The following is a 15,697-nucleotide window of genomic DNA, read 5'->3' as shown; positions in this document are numbered from 1 at the left end:
TATTTGGAGGAAGAAATCTGTTTTATTTTGGCGGAAAAATTTACAATGATTTAGGAAATCTGAGGCTTTTAAAAGATTGAGTGATTCTCTTAGTAAATTCTCTGATGTTTTCTAATCAACTGATGTTTTAGGGCACTTTTTCTCACCTCTAACTGACATTAGAATCACCATGGAGGTGGATGGAGTACTGCCACCCGATGCAAACCAATCACCCAGAAACTCTGGAGGTAGAGCCCAGAGACCGGTAATTTTCTTTCAAATCTCTTTAGTTGATTGTAATGTGAAGCTGGGGGTAAGAACCGTTGTTCCACAGGAATCAATTTTAGTGTTTCAAATAACGTTGTTTTTTTTTTTTTTTTTTAATGTAGAATGGAAACAAAAGTGTTGTATAGGACTTTGAAAAGCCTCGTTACAAGTGCTGTTTAGCTCCTTGGCTTTGGATACATACCTTCTTGGGTTGCTTTTCACCTTCAAAATGAATTTTTTTCAAAGATGTTGAGAAAATGAGCAGAAGTACTATATTAGTTTGCTCAAGCTGCCATAACAAAGTTCCATAGACTGGGAAGGCTTAAACAATAGAATTTTGTTTTCTCAACATAGTTCTAGAGGCTAGAAGTCCAAGATCAAGATGTCAGAAGGTGTGGTTTCTTCTGGGGCCTTTCTCCTTGGCTTAGAGATAGCCATCTCCTCTTTGTGTCTACATATGGTGCTCCCTCTATATTTCTTTGCGTCTTAACCTCTTTTTGTAAGGACACGAGACGTATTGAATTAGAGTCCAGTCATACGACCTTACTTTGCTTTACTTCATTAAAGACCCTAGATCCAAACACAGTCATCTTTGGAGGTAGTCAGGGTTACAATTTGAACATATGAATTATTGTGGGAGATAGAATTCAGCCATAACACATACTGTGAAGTAAAGTGCATTTTTTTTTGTGTGTGGGAGACAAAAAAATTTCTTTTTAAAATAAGTTTTTTTTTTTTTTTTCTAAAGACATTGAGAATAAATTCAGAAGTTGCCTGGGCATGTGTAGTATAAAGATCTTGAACCATGGCCCATCATGGTGGGAAAATCATGCCAGAGGAAGGAAGTCTCAGGCCCAGTGAAAACCCAGTGCTGGGGTATTCCAGAGATGCCTTGTAAAGATGTAAGTGATCACCTACTCATTTGAATTCTTCAATTGCCTCTATTGTTCAGGATGTCCCAGACAGCCTAGGGTGCTATAAGAGCGTGTGTAATAGATGTTCCCATCCAAAGAGGTCTCTGGTTTCTTGGCTCTTGCAGTGCTTATAAAATTTGTATTTGTATAAAAGGCAAAGCAATGTATACAATGTAAGAAGCCTTGGTGCTCTAAAGTTCTAGATCCTTTTAGTTAAAATGCTAACATATAATTTTTCGATCTTAATTATCCACTCCCTAAATGTGTGGTTCCTGGGAAATATCACCTCAATGGGTTTCACCTAGGGTCCTCATTTTAGTTTTTATAAAATCGCATGTTTCTGGAAAAGGGAAGATGAAGAATATAGAAGCAAAGCAGAGAGGTACGTATACATAGTGTGTGTGTGTGTGTGTGTGTGTGTGTGTGTGTGTGTGTGTGTGGTAATGGGTGTACTGATAAGGGAACATAAAACCAGAAAAAAAAAGCCAAATGTAAGCCATGGTGCTATCATGGGGGAGACCATCTACCAGGGTTGAGGGTTTAGAATACTGCATAAGACAAGTGATATTCTGAGTTTGTTTGAATGAATCTCCCAGTCTCCTGATTTTACTTTTAACGGGAACAAAGATAATGACCATTTTGTGTGAAGTCTCTGCTCTAAATCAATCACAGTGCCATTCCTTCAATAAGTCGTTTCTGAGACACTTTGGTGTGCACAGCACTGTCCAGAGCGCCAGGCAACCTGAAGAGGTCTAAGATATACCACGACTCTCCACGAGCTTGGAGTTTAGTTGAGCAGACAGTGCATACACAAATTCAAAGGCAAGCAACACTAAGAAACTTGCAGCAATGAAAAGGCTGTCATAGGGTGATGGTTTATAAATGTCCCTGCAGAGTCCTAAAGGAAAGATTAGATCCTTCTAGAACTAAAGGCTGCAGTAAGAGATGTGAATTCAGAGCTATCCTGGTAGACTGGACTCAGGGGAAGGAAAAATGGAGAGCAGAAACTTCAAAAATGGAAAACGAGGATAAAATGGCCTAGCTGTTTTTGTTTGTTTTTCACTGGTTTGTGTTAATAGATTTCATGGATCAGATCTGGGATTCAGGAGAAAATCACTGAACACATTTATAATAAAATGCAAGTCAAATTTCAGTCAATCTCTCAGCTTCTAACAGGTCTTTCTTTCAGCCCCATCCCTACTCCAAACAAATTGGCAAACAAACATATGACTTAATGACCAGCTCACACTATGATCCCTGTCAGTGGGAAACTAGATCTCGGCCAAGGGCATGGTCATTTAAAAGGGTCCAGTTTGGTCCTCAATATAAACTGGTCATTACAGAACATGTGAGACTTGACCCTCCTGCAGGAACCTGCCCAGTGTGGCTAAAATTGGCCTCCTGAGTTAGACATCGTTAAGGAGAGAAAATACACCATGGGCTGAGGGCCTTTCAAAAGTCTTTTCTTTCTGTAAAAGGAAATGAGGCCAAAGTCAGCAAGCAGAGTAGACTCAAATTTATAAATGCTATCTAGATTCTACCTCAGGAATGTGAAGGAAATTTAGGTCTCCCTTAAGCAATGTCTTTTTATCCAATTTGCTTTAAAAAAAAAAAAAGCTGTTGTGTTTGAGGTTACCATCCCTTTTCTGTTATTTTTGAAAATTCTGCTGCTTTAAAATAAAAGCCTAGTATATGGAATATCAGAAGTGATGACTGTTTTAAACAAAGAAGCCCTTTTCTCCATCCTCTGTCCCAGGCCTCTGCACACGGGCGTGAGACCGACCTGCTCTTTGGACCTCAGAATGAGTGAGCACACTCGGGCGTGATCAGCCTGCCCTTTATCCCTCCGAGATCGGGGTGTTCCTCCATCCAGCCCGAGAGGCCAGCAAACCATTGTGCAATCTGTTCCCCACACACAGGCCCTATGGGATTGCTACACTGCCTTTTCCTTTTATTAGAAGGGAAAAATCGATCCTCCTAAATGGTAAGTCCGCTATTGCAAGGAAGCTGAAAGAGTTGCATGGGTTTTGGCTAGTGGCTTACTAGGTTCCCTTGTTCCTAGCTCTACTGGAAACAGCCAGTTAGAAGCAGTCCCAAGGATCCTAATCTCTCCCTTCTAGAACCTCTACCTTCACCTAACTCCTATACCTCCCTGGCAATAAAACCATCAGCGTAAAACCTACATCATGCCACGTTCTTGATGGCAGGCATACTCTTTCTGGCTTTCTAATCAGGAAGACCTAGAGGCAGTGAACACAGAGGACTCCATGGACCAGCTAGAAAACTCCAATGTGTTGTGGATTTAATGGGGTCTATGCACCTGCCCAGGGACCCTGGAAGGGATTACCCCTGTCCTGGGGGAACAGGGATACTGTGACTCCATTCCAGCCCTTCGGTACCCCATAGGAACACTGACCAGTGTTATCTTAGGAGTTTTCCAGGGAAGCTCAAACTTTACAGTTTAATGGGAGATGTTCTGATTTACCAAGGTTGGCTCCACTTTTTAAAACACTGTAAAAGCCAGACAAAATACATCTGAGGGCTATGTTCAGCCTTCAGGCTGCCACTGTGAGACATCTGCCATCTTGGAACGGACTTTTGGACTCAGAGGGAGAGGGAGAGGGTGGGATGATTTGGGAGAATGGCATTCTAACATGTATACTATCATGTAAGATTTGAATTGCCAGTATATGTCTGACGCAGGATACAGCATGCTTGGGGCTGGTGCATGGGGATGACCCAGAGAGATGTTATGGGGAGGGAGGTGGGAGGGGGGTTCATGTTTGGGAACGCATGTAAGAATTAAAGATTTTAAAATTAAAAAAAAAGAAAAAAAGAAATTAAAAAAAAAAAAAACACTGTAAAAGCCAGACAAAATACATCTGAGGGCTATGTTCAACCTTCAGGCTGCCACTGTGAGACGTCTGCCATCTTGGATGGGACCAGCCCCTTCTGACTGCATGGGAGCTGACAGGTGATGGAAGCTTCTAGTGTGAATGCCTACCTGGTCACCATCAGCACAGAGGGGTGGGTGCAGGCGTTATCTATGTTAGCTGGACTTTGCATTCTGTATTTGTACAAGAGATAACATGCTCACCACACACTGAGTTCACAGATGGTGAATGTCTGCTCTCCTCTGCTAGGGTATCAAGGAGGGAATAAAACAGAGCATGAATCTCCACTTCTTTCTTTCTTCCTCTGCTGGCAAAGCATGGGTGGGCTTAGTTAAGATGGTACCGGGATAGACTGAACAGCCTAGATGTCCCTGACTGGGTGGACTGGGGGGGAAAGTTGTGGGGTTAGCCATGTGAATGAACTCTCATTCCACCCAAACATCCGCAGGGATATCGTATTGCGTGGAAACTATAGAAAGTGGCTGTTCAGTCTGGGTGTCCTCTCCCTGCCGGGCTAGACACTGTCTCTCATAGATTGCTCCTTTTCAAGCCTCCTACATACACATAACACACACAGCTGCTGCTCTCTGGGTGCCCACTGCGGCTTCCTACTCTCACTTCCATTCACATACCAACATACTGGGCCTGGCATCAAAATTTCCACTTCCTCCTACCCAATCCAAATGTGTTCTAATCATCCAGTTCCAGAAGAGGGCAACTATGGATAGAAGTCACTTCAGCCTCTAGAGCTACACTGTCTGAGGCAAATATTATGTGAGCCACAAGTGTAATTTTAAATTTGCAACTAGCCGCATTTTAACAATCCAGCCCCTCATATTCTTCATAATCTATTTTATTTGATCCAATGTACCCCAAGTATCATTTCAACGTGTAATTGATATTTTTAAAATTGTTAATGAGATCTTTTACATTTTTTGTAGTCAGCCTTTGAAATCTGGTGTCTATTTCGTACTTAGTGCACTTCCCAATTTGTACTAGCCACATTTTAAGTTGTTCAAGTCTTATGAGGCTAGTGACTACTGTTTAGATAGCACAGCTCTAGAATATAAAGAAAGAAATTTCCCTAATGTCGTGATCAAATTTCTACCTCCAAGTTTTTGTTAATGAGGAAATCTAATTGCCTAAAATATCCCATAGTGACATATTTGAATAAAATTCAAAATGTTTTTGACAAATTAAAATGGTTCATTGATTCTTGCAAAGTGAATGTCAACTAGACTAAATGTAAAGTTCTATATTCAGGCTCATAGAAGTCAGGCATATAAATATAGTAGGAGGAGACTGGCTTGGCAGTTCATCTGAAAAGAAAAATCTGTTTAACTTGGTCACAATCTCCTAAGAGCTACATCGTGATAGGATTTAAAAAAAAATCCACACAATCAATATAGTAGCCCCACATACAGGAAATAATCAGTCAGAACTAGTGCTGAATTAAAGAGTGTGTCAGTTATGCTTTTATTCAGGGCTCCAGACTACAAAACGCTTAACATACAGGATGTGTAAGAAGATGGAGAAAATGTCATTTACCAGATTTCTTGGCTGAACTTCATACTTTCTGATAAGTTCACTGGCATGAGGACTGAGGTCTCTGAAGACATGTTTGGATTATAATTGAGGGTCACTAACTAGCTTGCTTCCCTTGTGGCTCAAATGATAAAGTGTCTGCCTATAATGTGGGAGACCCGGGTTCAATCCCTGGGTTGGGAAGTTCCCCTGGAGAAGGAAATGGCCACTCACTCCAGTATTCTTGCCTGGAAAATCCCATGGATGGAGGAGCTCGGTAGGCTACAGTCCATGTGGTCACAAAGAGTCGGACATGACTGAGTGACTTCACTTCACTTCACTTCAACTAGCTTTCTGGTCCCATCACTACATGGGAAATAGATGGGGAACAGTGTCAGACTTTATTTTGGGAGGCTCCAAAATCACTGCAGATGGTGACTGCAGCCATGAAATTAAAAGACGGTTACTCCTTGGAAGGAAAGTTATAACCAACCTAGACAGCATATTGAAAAGCAGAGATATTACTTTGCCAACAAAGGTCCGTTTAGTTAAGGCCATGGTTTTTCCATTGGTCATGTATGGATGTGAGAGTTGGACTGTGAAGAAGGCTGAGCACCGAAGAATTGATGCTTTTGAACTGTGGTGTTGGAGAAGACTCTTGAGAGTCCTTTGGACTGCAAGGAGATCCAACCAGTCCATTCTAAAAGAGATCAGCCCTGGGTGTTCATTGGAAGGACTGATGCTAAAGCTGAAACTCCAGTACTTTGGCCACCTCATGCAAAGAGTTGACTCTTTGGAAAAGACCCTGATGCTTGGAGGGATTAGGGGCAGGAGGAGAAGGGAACAACCGAGGATGAGATGGTTGGATGGCATCACCGACTCAATGGACGTGAGTTTGAGTGAACTCTAGGAGATGGTGATGGACAGGGAGGCATGGCGTGCTGCAGTTCATGGGGTCACAAAGATTCGGACGTGACTGAGCGACTGAACTAACTAACTAACTAACTAACTAGCTTTCAAGGAGGTAGGTGCAGCTATCTATAAGACTGTGTTTGCCAGATAGGGTGTTTGTGATTAGACAAGACCTGAACTGATCAGGGTAATAAAGAGGATCACCATTGCTGCTGGTCAACCTTCCAGCCCCACTCCATGTAACACACACATATTTAGGGCATGTCCATTAGAACAGAAATAAAAGTATTAACCTGAGCCTAGGGTAAAGAATTCACCTGTAATACAGGAGGCACAGGAGACACGAGTTCGATTCCTGGGTCGAGAAGATCCCCTGGAGGAGAAAATGGCAACCCACTCTAGTATTGTTGCCTGGAGAATTCTATGGACAGAGGAGCCCGGTGGACTATGGTCCATGGGACACGACTGACTGACTAAGCACGGAATACCTATACTGTTCTCTTTTGGCCACATCTAGAGAAGTGTGCTGAATTTTAAGTATGGTATTTTAAGATAGACTTTTTACAAGCCAGAACTTTTGATAAATAATGGAGAAGATTGATACGGGTGATGAGAAGTTCGTCAGTGTGAGAGTTTGAAGAACAAAAGATTTTTGATATGAGAAGGCTAAAATATAGTTGAAGGATTTTCCCGTAAAAGATGGAGTAGATTTATTATATTCTTTGATTCTCTGGATACCAACTAGTGTCCAACAATGAATCCACTTCTGGATTAACTACCAGGAGTTAGTTTCTGATCCCACAAGTTAAAGGATCTTAGCTCCCACAAGACTGCTCCAACATCAGATGCCAATATCAGACCCAAATTTCTGTCTGACTTGGCTAAAAGTTCAGAAGCTTTCACTTCTATACCCCCCACCCCACGTTCCATAATTTCCTAGAATTAGGACTCACAGGACTCAGGAAAATGCTATTACTAAAACAACGTATTGAATCGCCAGTCTATGTCTGACGCAGGATGCAGCATGCTTGGGGCTGGTGCATGGGGATGACCCAGAAAGATGTTCTGGGGAGGGAGGTGGGAGGGGGGTTCATGTTTGGGAATGCATGTAAGAATTAAAGATTTTAAAATTAAAAAATAAAAAACTAAAAATTAAAAAAAAAAAAAAATAAAGGACACAAAAGACCAGCTAGACGAAGAGGTACATAGGGTGAGGTCTGAAAATGGTCCGGAGCGTAGAACCCTTCATCTCTGAGGAGTTGGAGTGCCCCAGCCTCCCAGCACAAGGATGTGCTCACAAACTTGGTATCTCCCCAAACCCTGTCATTTATGGATGTTTATAGAGGTTTCCAGTCAAGGATTTTCTTGCTCTGCGTGCATGGAGTCTTAATCCCTGGACTGCCAAGGAAATGGACCATGTGATGGTTAATTTTATGTAGCAACTTGACTGGTGTAAGGGATGCCCAGATAGCTGGTAAAACATTATTTCTGGGTGTGTCTGTGAGAATGTCCCTGGAAGAGAATCATTTGAAACAGTAGACTTCAATCCCTTGAGGGCTCCCATAAAACAAAAAAGGTGAAGGGAGGGAGAATGCTCTCTGTCTTCTTAAACAGGAGTATTCATCCTCTTCTATCCTCAGACATCAGAGCTCCTGGCTCTTGGATTTGTGGACTCTGGGACTTAGACCAGCAGACCCCTGGTTCTCAGGCCTTTGGACATGGACTGAATCATGCCACTGACTTTCTTCGTTCTCCAACTTGCAGACGGGTGGGTGGGGGAGGGGGCGCACAGCTCAGCCTCCAAAACTGTGTTAGCTAGTTTCTACAGTAAATCTCCTTTTACAAATGTATCTATATAGGGCTTCCCTGATGGCTTAGCTGACAAAGAATCCACCTGCAATGCAGGAGATCTGGGTTCTATCCCTGGATTGGGAAGATCCCCTGGAGAAGGGAATGTCTACCCACTCCAGTATTCTGGCCTGAAGAAGTCCATGGACTATTGGGGCAGCTCCAAAACTGTGTGAGCTAGCTTCTACAATAAGTCTCCTCTTACATGTATGTCTGTATATCCTATTGTTTCTGTTTCTAGAAAAACCTGACTAATATGCACATTTACATTATTCCCAGCATAAATTACTTGATGGAAGTTTTAAGGAGGCAAGTTTTAATTAAGCATCAGAAAAGACTTCCTGAAAATTAGAATTCCATTAGTTGAAAATTGATTTTGTCCCTTGAGTAGTGAGACAATGAACTCTCTCGTCTCCAGATATAAGCAGAAGGAGGCTAAATTTATCAGGGTTGTAGAGAGTTTCACCTTTTTTTTGTAATAGTTAAGCCTCAAAACTTGGAGCTCTCCTTACCAACTTTAATAGTCTCGACTATAAAAAAAATATTCAAAGGGTTAGGATTTACATTTTCAAAGAGCCATTCTTTTAAACTGTCAAAGTAGATATAGATCACATGGAGAAATTTCAGGTTGTTCAGGTGCCTTGCCAAATATCAAAATGACAGCAGGGGTTGTCCTCAACCACAAGGCGGCTAAGAAAAAAAATATACGGAGTCAGCATTTCATGTCAACACCACCACTATTGCTTCACTAATGCAATCCCCACCCCCAGCTTTGTAAACTCCTGTAAGAATTTCTCACAAACAAGCAAAGAGTTAAGTCTGGGGGAAATGTGAGGGATGGCCAGGAAAATCTGACTAATAAGAAAGGTGTAGAGAATCTTCCCTGCAATGCAAACCTACTGGTCAATGCTTTCTTTTGTCTTCAGAAAAACTCTTTAAACGAATTTGGTCTCAATGTATATTAGTTGCTGTTTGTCTTGCCCCTGATTCCTCTCCAAGAATGCATACAACTATGGGCAAATCAAAATTCAGGTGACCTTTGTTAAATGATAAACAGGCATATTGAAATTTTTAAGAGGTTTTTTTTGTTTCATTTTTTTTTAAGCAGACGTCAATTGGAATTGATGTTGCCAAACTGGAAGTGGTTAGGAACGCTCCACCAAGAGGGGGCAGGGGCAAGACTTTGATAGGGCAAAGGTGGAAACAAAGCCAGGAAATTATCTGATTGTCTGTAGCTTAAGTTTTGGGCTTCCCCAGTGGCTCAGCAGGTAAAGCACATGCCTGCAATGCAGGAGACGCCAGTTTGATCTCTGGGTTGGGAAGATTCCCTATAGAAGGAAACTGCAACTCAATCCAGTATTCTTGCATGGAAAATCCCATGGACAGAGGACCCAGGTTGGCTACAGTCCATGGGGTTGGAAAGAGTTGGACAAGACTGAGTGGCCAAGCACAGCTTAAGTTTGTCTTAAGTGGAAAAGCTGAGATCTTGTGTCTGTGATTAGATAACCTGAGGAATCTACAGGGTCCGGTTTGGGTTTGCTGACACAGGCTGCTATGGTTTGTATTAGAACCTTCTCAGTCTAATGGCCTCCTTGTTTTATTAACATTTTCTACTTCTGTGGTCAAACACCTTTGATTACTGAACCCACAAGCTGCTTCAGGGCATCAGTGATCTTTAATCAGCTCCATTTTCAGAGTATAGAAGTAGTGAGATTGTTCTTCAGGTGGCAAGCTAACAGAAGTGTGGCCACCAGATGCTTCTAAAACAGAAAGTACACATTAGGTACTTAATATGTCAGCTTAGAAGAACAACTTATTTCCAAAAGGTCTCTGTATTTCCAAAACCAATGGTCACTTCTTTGAGCTCATGTTAGTCTCTCAACAGCGTTTCATCTAGCTCACCACCCCCTATTTCTTGACTGACTTTGTTCCCGAGGCTTCCTTAAGAAAGGGGTGTGGCCCCCTTGTGGTAGATGTACCATCATTCCTACAATTCACTGCTTCTCCCTGTGAGAGGATTATAGGCTGTCACCCTAGTTGCAACAAAATCGCCCACGGAAAGTAAGTAAGAAAAAAAGAAGAGATAGAGGAAATGGAATGAAATTTTACTTACATGGAAAGTAAGAAGAGATAGAGGCCACATCCCTCAATATGTTTAATGCATGGGATTCAGGATTTCCTAACATCATCTCCTTTAGCTACAGCTGATATCTGAAATGAATCTTCAGAATCTTTTTCCTTTTCTTTTAGGACATGTATTTCCACTGAGTTGCAAAACCTCTTGGGTGAAGAACGCCTTTAAAGGAGGAAGGGAATTAAAGTTTATTGCATACTCAATATGTGACAAATTCTGTATTAGAAAATTCACATGTATTATTTCACCATCACAATCCTCTCATTATTCCCATTTGTTGTTGTTTAGTCACTAAGTTGTGTCTGACTCTTTGCAGCTTCATGGACTGTAGCCTGCCAGGCTTCTCTGTCCATGGAATTTTCCAGGGAGGAATACTCGAATGGTTTGCCATTTCCACCTCCAGGGTATCTTCCTGACCCCAGGATCAAACCCAAGTTGCCTGAATTGGCAAGCAGATTCTTTACTACTGAGTCACCTGGGAAGCCTTATTCCCATTTTACAGATGGGAAAATGAAAGCTCAGAGAGGTTAGGTAAGCTTAACTATTACTGACAGGCAAATAGTTGTTGGGATTAGAACCTAATCTGTGTGTGTGTCCTAAGCCATATTTCTTTCTACACTATGATGCTGGCTCCCCGCCTCGTCATATATCTCTGGGTTAAAATGAAGGTTTTCATGGGGAGGAGGGGGCAAGAGGTTAGCAGATGCCTCATGGATGAGCCTTGCAGACCAACGATGTAGAAGGAAGCTGGTCATACTGATTTAGAATCCTAGAACAGAAATTCCAAGAACCCAAGATAGCACGTATTGCAAACAATTGTACATATAATGAGGCTTTGGTTCAGAGAAGGGGAAATAATATTTCCCAATGTGGAAGAATGATTATTTAGATATTTTACTAGTAAGATTTTCCTAGATTTTCCCCATGATTACAAACAACCTTAGGCCCCAAATCTTGGTAGATTACAACAACAACAATCTATTTCTCATTTGCGTCACACATTGGCTGTGGGTTAGCACCAGACTACAGCTCTGCACAAACTGCAAACTGGCTGTGGGTGTGTTCCACAAGAATCAAGGCTGAAGGTTCTGGGGCATTCCTTGTTTTACCGCATTTTGCTTTACTGTACTTTACAAATACTGCCTTCTTTTTGCAAATTGAAGATTTCTGGCAACCCTGCCTCCAGGAAGTCTATCAGCACCATTTTTCCAACAGCATTTGCTCACTTGTGTCACATTTTGGTGATTCTTGCAGTTTTTCAGACTCTCTGCAAGCAAGATTCACTGAAGGCTCAGCCGATGGTCAGCATCGTTTATCAATAAGGTATTTTTAATTAAGGTATATGCTTTTTTCTTAGACATGCTATTTCACACTGATAGATTATAGCTTAATGTGAACACAACTTTCATATGCATTGGGAAATCCAAAAATGCATGTGACTCTTTTTATTACAATTTTGCTTTAATGTGCCTATGTATGGAACATACTATTTTCGTGACAAAGGGAAAATGTAAGGCGAGTGGAAATACAATGCTCAGACAGGCATCATGTCATTTCTGCTCCTCTCCCACTGGCCACAGCTAAGCCTGACATTACTGGGAGCCAAGACTACGTATTTTTCACAAGGGAGCCTGACAAGTCAATAGCAGTGGATGGATGTCTACCCCTCTTGTAGTAAGAGAGAGTGAATAATTGGGAACAGTAACACAATGTGTTTGTGTTTAATTCACAGTGACCTTTGCTGGTCCCAGTGAAGATGGTGGCCCAAATGTTGCATTTGCTGGCTTTAAGAAGGGCTTGTGTTGCCAAAATCAAGCATAACTTGCTGGTTTGGATTTCAGAAAGCCCAAGCTATTGAGCTGTCTGTTGAGGGCAGGGGGTGAAGTGAAAGATGAGTGCCTTGGACAAAGCAGAGGGGAAGAAGCTGTGAGAGTTAAGGAGAGAGATTTTACTCCTCAAGCTTGAAAAAGGAAGAAGATTTGGGGGGTGGGGGAAGTGGTGGTGAGGAGAGATGAACACCCCATTTCAAATGTTGTAAGAATCAGTTGAAACTTGCTGCACTACAGAGGGAGGGTAAGACTCATAGGAGCCTGCATCTTAGGTATTCTTGGGGAGGCCAGGGTACCTCGATGAGAAGCCCAGCTTGGTGCAAGCTTGGTTATCCACGTGCTCAAGGAACAAATGTTCTCTCCAAAGGTACTGGATAATCTAAGATGCCAAGGACCTTTATGATGGCCTGGGATGTGTGGCAGAGGGGGACCCACTGTAACATTAAAGTTACCACCAACTTGGTGGGATGTGGAGTAGAATACATTTAATTTAAAGAAATGAAATGAGTCAGACATTTCTTCCATCTCATGGAATAAAATCTATACATCAATAACTCACAGCTAGGACTTCCCTGGTGGTCCAGTGGTTAAGAATCATCCTGCCAACACAAAGGATAAGGGTTTGATGCCTAGTCTGGGAAGATTCCACATGCCCAGGGGCAACTAAGCCTGTGTACCACAACTACTGAGCCGATGAGTCTCAACTACTGAAGTCCAATTGTTTTAGAGCCCCTGCTCTGCAACTAGAGAGTAGGCCCCTCTTGTTACCACTAGAGAAAGCCCTCATGCAGCAGCAAAGACCTATCACAATCAAAGGGAAAATAAAATTAATTAATTAAAAAAAAATCTCACAGCCAGTAAAGGGACAAGACAATTCTTTATACATTCCTTCAAATATATATTCATAATTTTCTATGCTAGGCCCTTTGTATTAGTTTCCTGGAGTTGTCATAACAAAGTACCACAAACTATGTGGTTTATACAACAGAAATTTATTGTCTCATAGTTCTGAAGGCTGCAAGCCCAAGGTCAAGGCAGGGCCCTGCTCGCAATGAAGACACTAGGGAATGGTCTGTTTCCAGGCAAGCTCCTAGAAATTCCTTAGCTTTGGGTGCATAACTCCTGTCTTCACAAGGTGCTTTCCCTGTATGTGGATCTGTATCCATATTTCCCCTTTTTATAAGCACACGAGTCATGTTGGATTAGGGGTTCACTCTACTCCAGTATGATCTCATCTTAACTAAGCACAACTTCAATGACCTTATTTCCAAATAAGGCAACATTCATATGGGTTAGAACTTCAATATGTGAATTTGAGAGGGACAAATTCAACCTGTAATACCATTTGAGAGGCACTGGGATGTAATACCACCAAGACAGTTGGACCCTGACCTCATGGGGTCAACCATCCAGGGGAGGACAGACACTGAGTCCATGAATATGTGAGATTCCAGGTCTTTACATTTCAGTTTCCTGCCTTTTGGCCATTGGAGGCTAGTCTTCCAATTAGGCAAATATCAGCAAGACTCTTGGGAGCCTGTATTGATATATGATATGTCTTCTCAAGTAAGTTATCAGAAAGAAAATAAGGATTTGCCATATTTTTGGCCATCCAGCAGCTGAACTCCCTTCTCAAACTCTGCCTTTGTGTAAGCCTTCATGGAAAGCAGCAAGGCTATGAGGTTACAATCAAAATGCACATCCCTGTCATGATTCACTCTTGCCTAAGATTTTTGAGTCTGGAGCAATGACTCCTAGGAGCAGTGACAATTTAGAGCTCATCTTGGTGGCACCATTGGCAGCATTCAGGGTCCAGGCACACCCACACCAGTAGGAGTACTGGCAGTAACACCTTGACCAGTCTGCACCCATTGTGTGTTCTAGCCTGTGCCAACCACCCCAACTTCCCTTGGTACTTGCTTGATTCTCCATCTTCACTATTAATTTTGTGAGCTACTCCATATTCTACCATATTCCTTTTCTGCTTACAAGAGCTAAAGGGCATTGCTTGCAAGTGCTGAAAATCCATGAATAATTAGAGATGCACAGGTAAAAAGAGCTGGCTTCGTCTAACCTAGGAGGGAATAAATCTTACATTGAGATTTCTCAGAAGTCAGCCTGTATGATCCATCTCCTCCTGCCTCTCCAAGAAGGTGGCATCCTTTACACATTCTAAATTGCTTAGTCTCTCACTTTGCTGAGCTGTTCTTTAGAAGACCTGCCATGAAAGAGGACGAGGTTTTGATGAAGAAATGGAGAAGATAGGAATGGTATTTAAGACGGTGGTAAATGGAAAAAGAGCTCAGTGTAAAGGCCAAAGACAAACCATCTTGTTCATTATAGACTGTGAAGCCTCTCAATCGGGAGCTTTTTTGAGTTTGTTAATGTCATGCTCCTTTAGTTTGTTTACAACAGCAGCGTCTTGGAATGTAGCTGGGTCAAGTCTAGTAAGCCATGGGCACAGGGAGGAGTTGGGAAGGAGTTGCAACCAGACCTTGCCCCTGGGGGAAGGAGGGGAAGTAGCTTCAAGTATGGGGAATAGCCTGTGTGGCTGAGAGAACATAGCAAGCTCTGTGGTATTGGTATCGGGGCTGCCTGTGATTGACATGAGACGTGGGATCCCTTCCTCAGTCATGGGGAGCAGTGGGGTGAATCCTGACTCCCCACAGGCAGCCATTAGATAAGCAATGCAGCAGGAAACCTAGACTCAAACTTTGAATGGAGAAGAAGGTGGAGTTCAAGACTCCTGTGCAGTTCAACCCAATCAGAGTGCAGATTCTAAAGAGATGGCACAGCCCTGGGATTTACATGATAATGATGTAGAGAAAGAGAAAACGGAGCAAATGCCAGTCATCAGACTTGTAGAGAAAGAGAAAACGGAGCAAATGCCAGTCATCAGACTTAGGACAGAGGAAGGCAGGGTCACCAGCAAAAATGGATTTGATGTAAGTATTAGCACCTTGCATCTCAGCTGTCTGCAGTCAAGGTCATGGCCATGGGGAGGACAGCAGCAGGGCCAGGCTCCCAAATGGAGGCCACATGCTCAGACAGAGAAAGGATGCTGCAAAGACTGAGTGACCACTTGTAATGCATCTTGCCTCACTGTCTTTCCTACCAAATTTGACAGCATCAGAAATCCAAGAGAGTCTTACAGAAGGAGCTGGTCTATGTTCCATCTAAAGACCAATAAGAAAAGCAGGACAAAAGAGTCATTTTCTTTTATTTGCTTTAAGGGAAAAGATTCCAAAACTTCCCTGTACTACTCTTGTGTTTAACTCAAAGCTCTCAACTTTTATTAAAATTGGGGCAATGGCTTCATGTTGTATTCCTGTTAGTATACTCAAAGAAATTCCTTATTTGCTGCAAGTTTGAAATTATGCCACCTAGTCCAAATGC

Source organism: Ovis canadensis, chromosome 26 (genome assembly GCF_042477335.2).
Source record: "Ovis canadensis isolate MfBH-ARS-UI-01 breed Bighorn chromosome 26, ARS-UI_OviCan_v2, whole genome shotgun sequence".
Taxonomy (NCBI): Eukaryota; Metazoa; Chordata; class Mammalia; order Artiodactyla; family Bovidae; genus Ovis; species Ovis canadensis.
Note: the sequence above shows the minus strand (reverse complement) of the source record.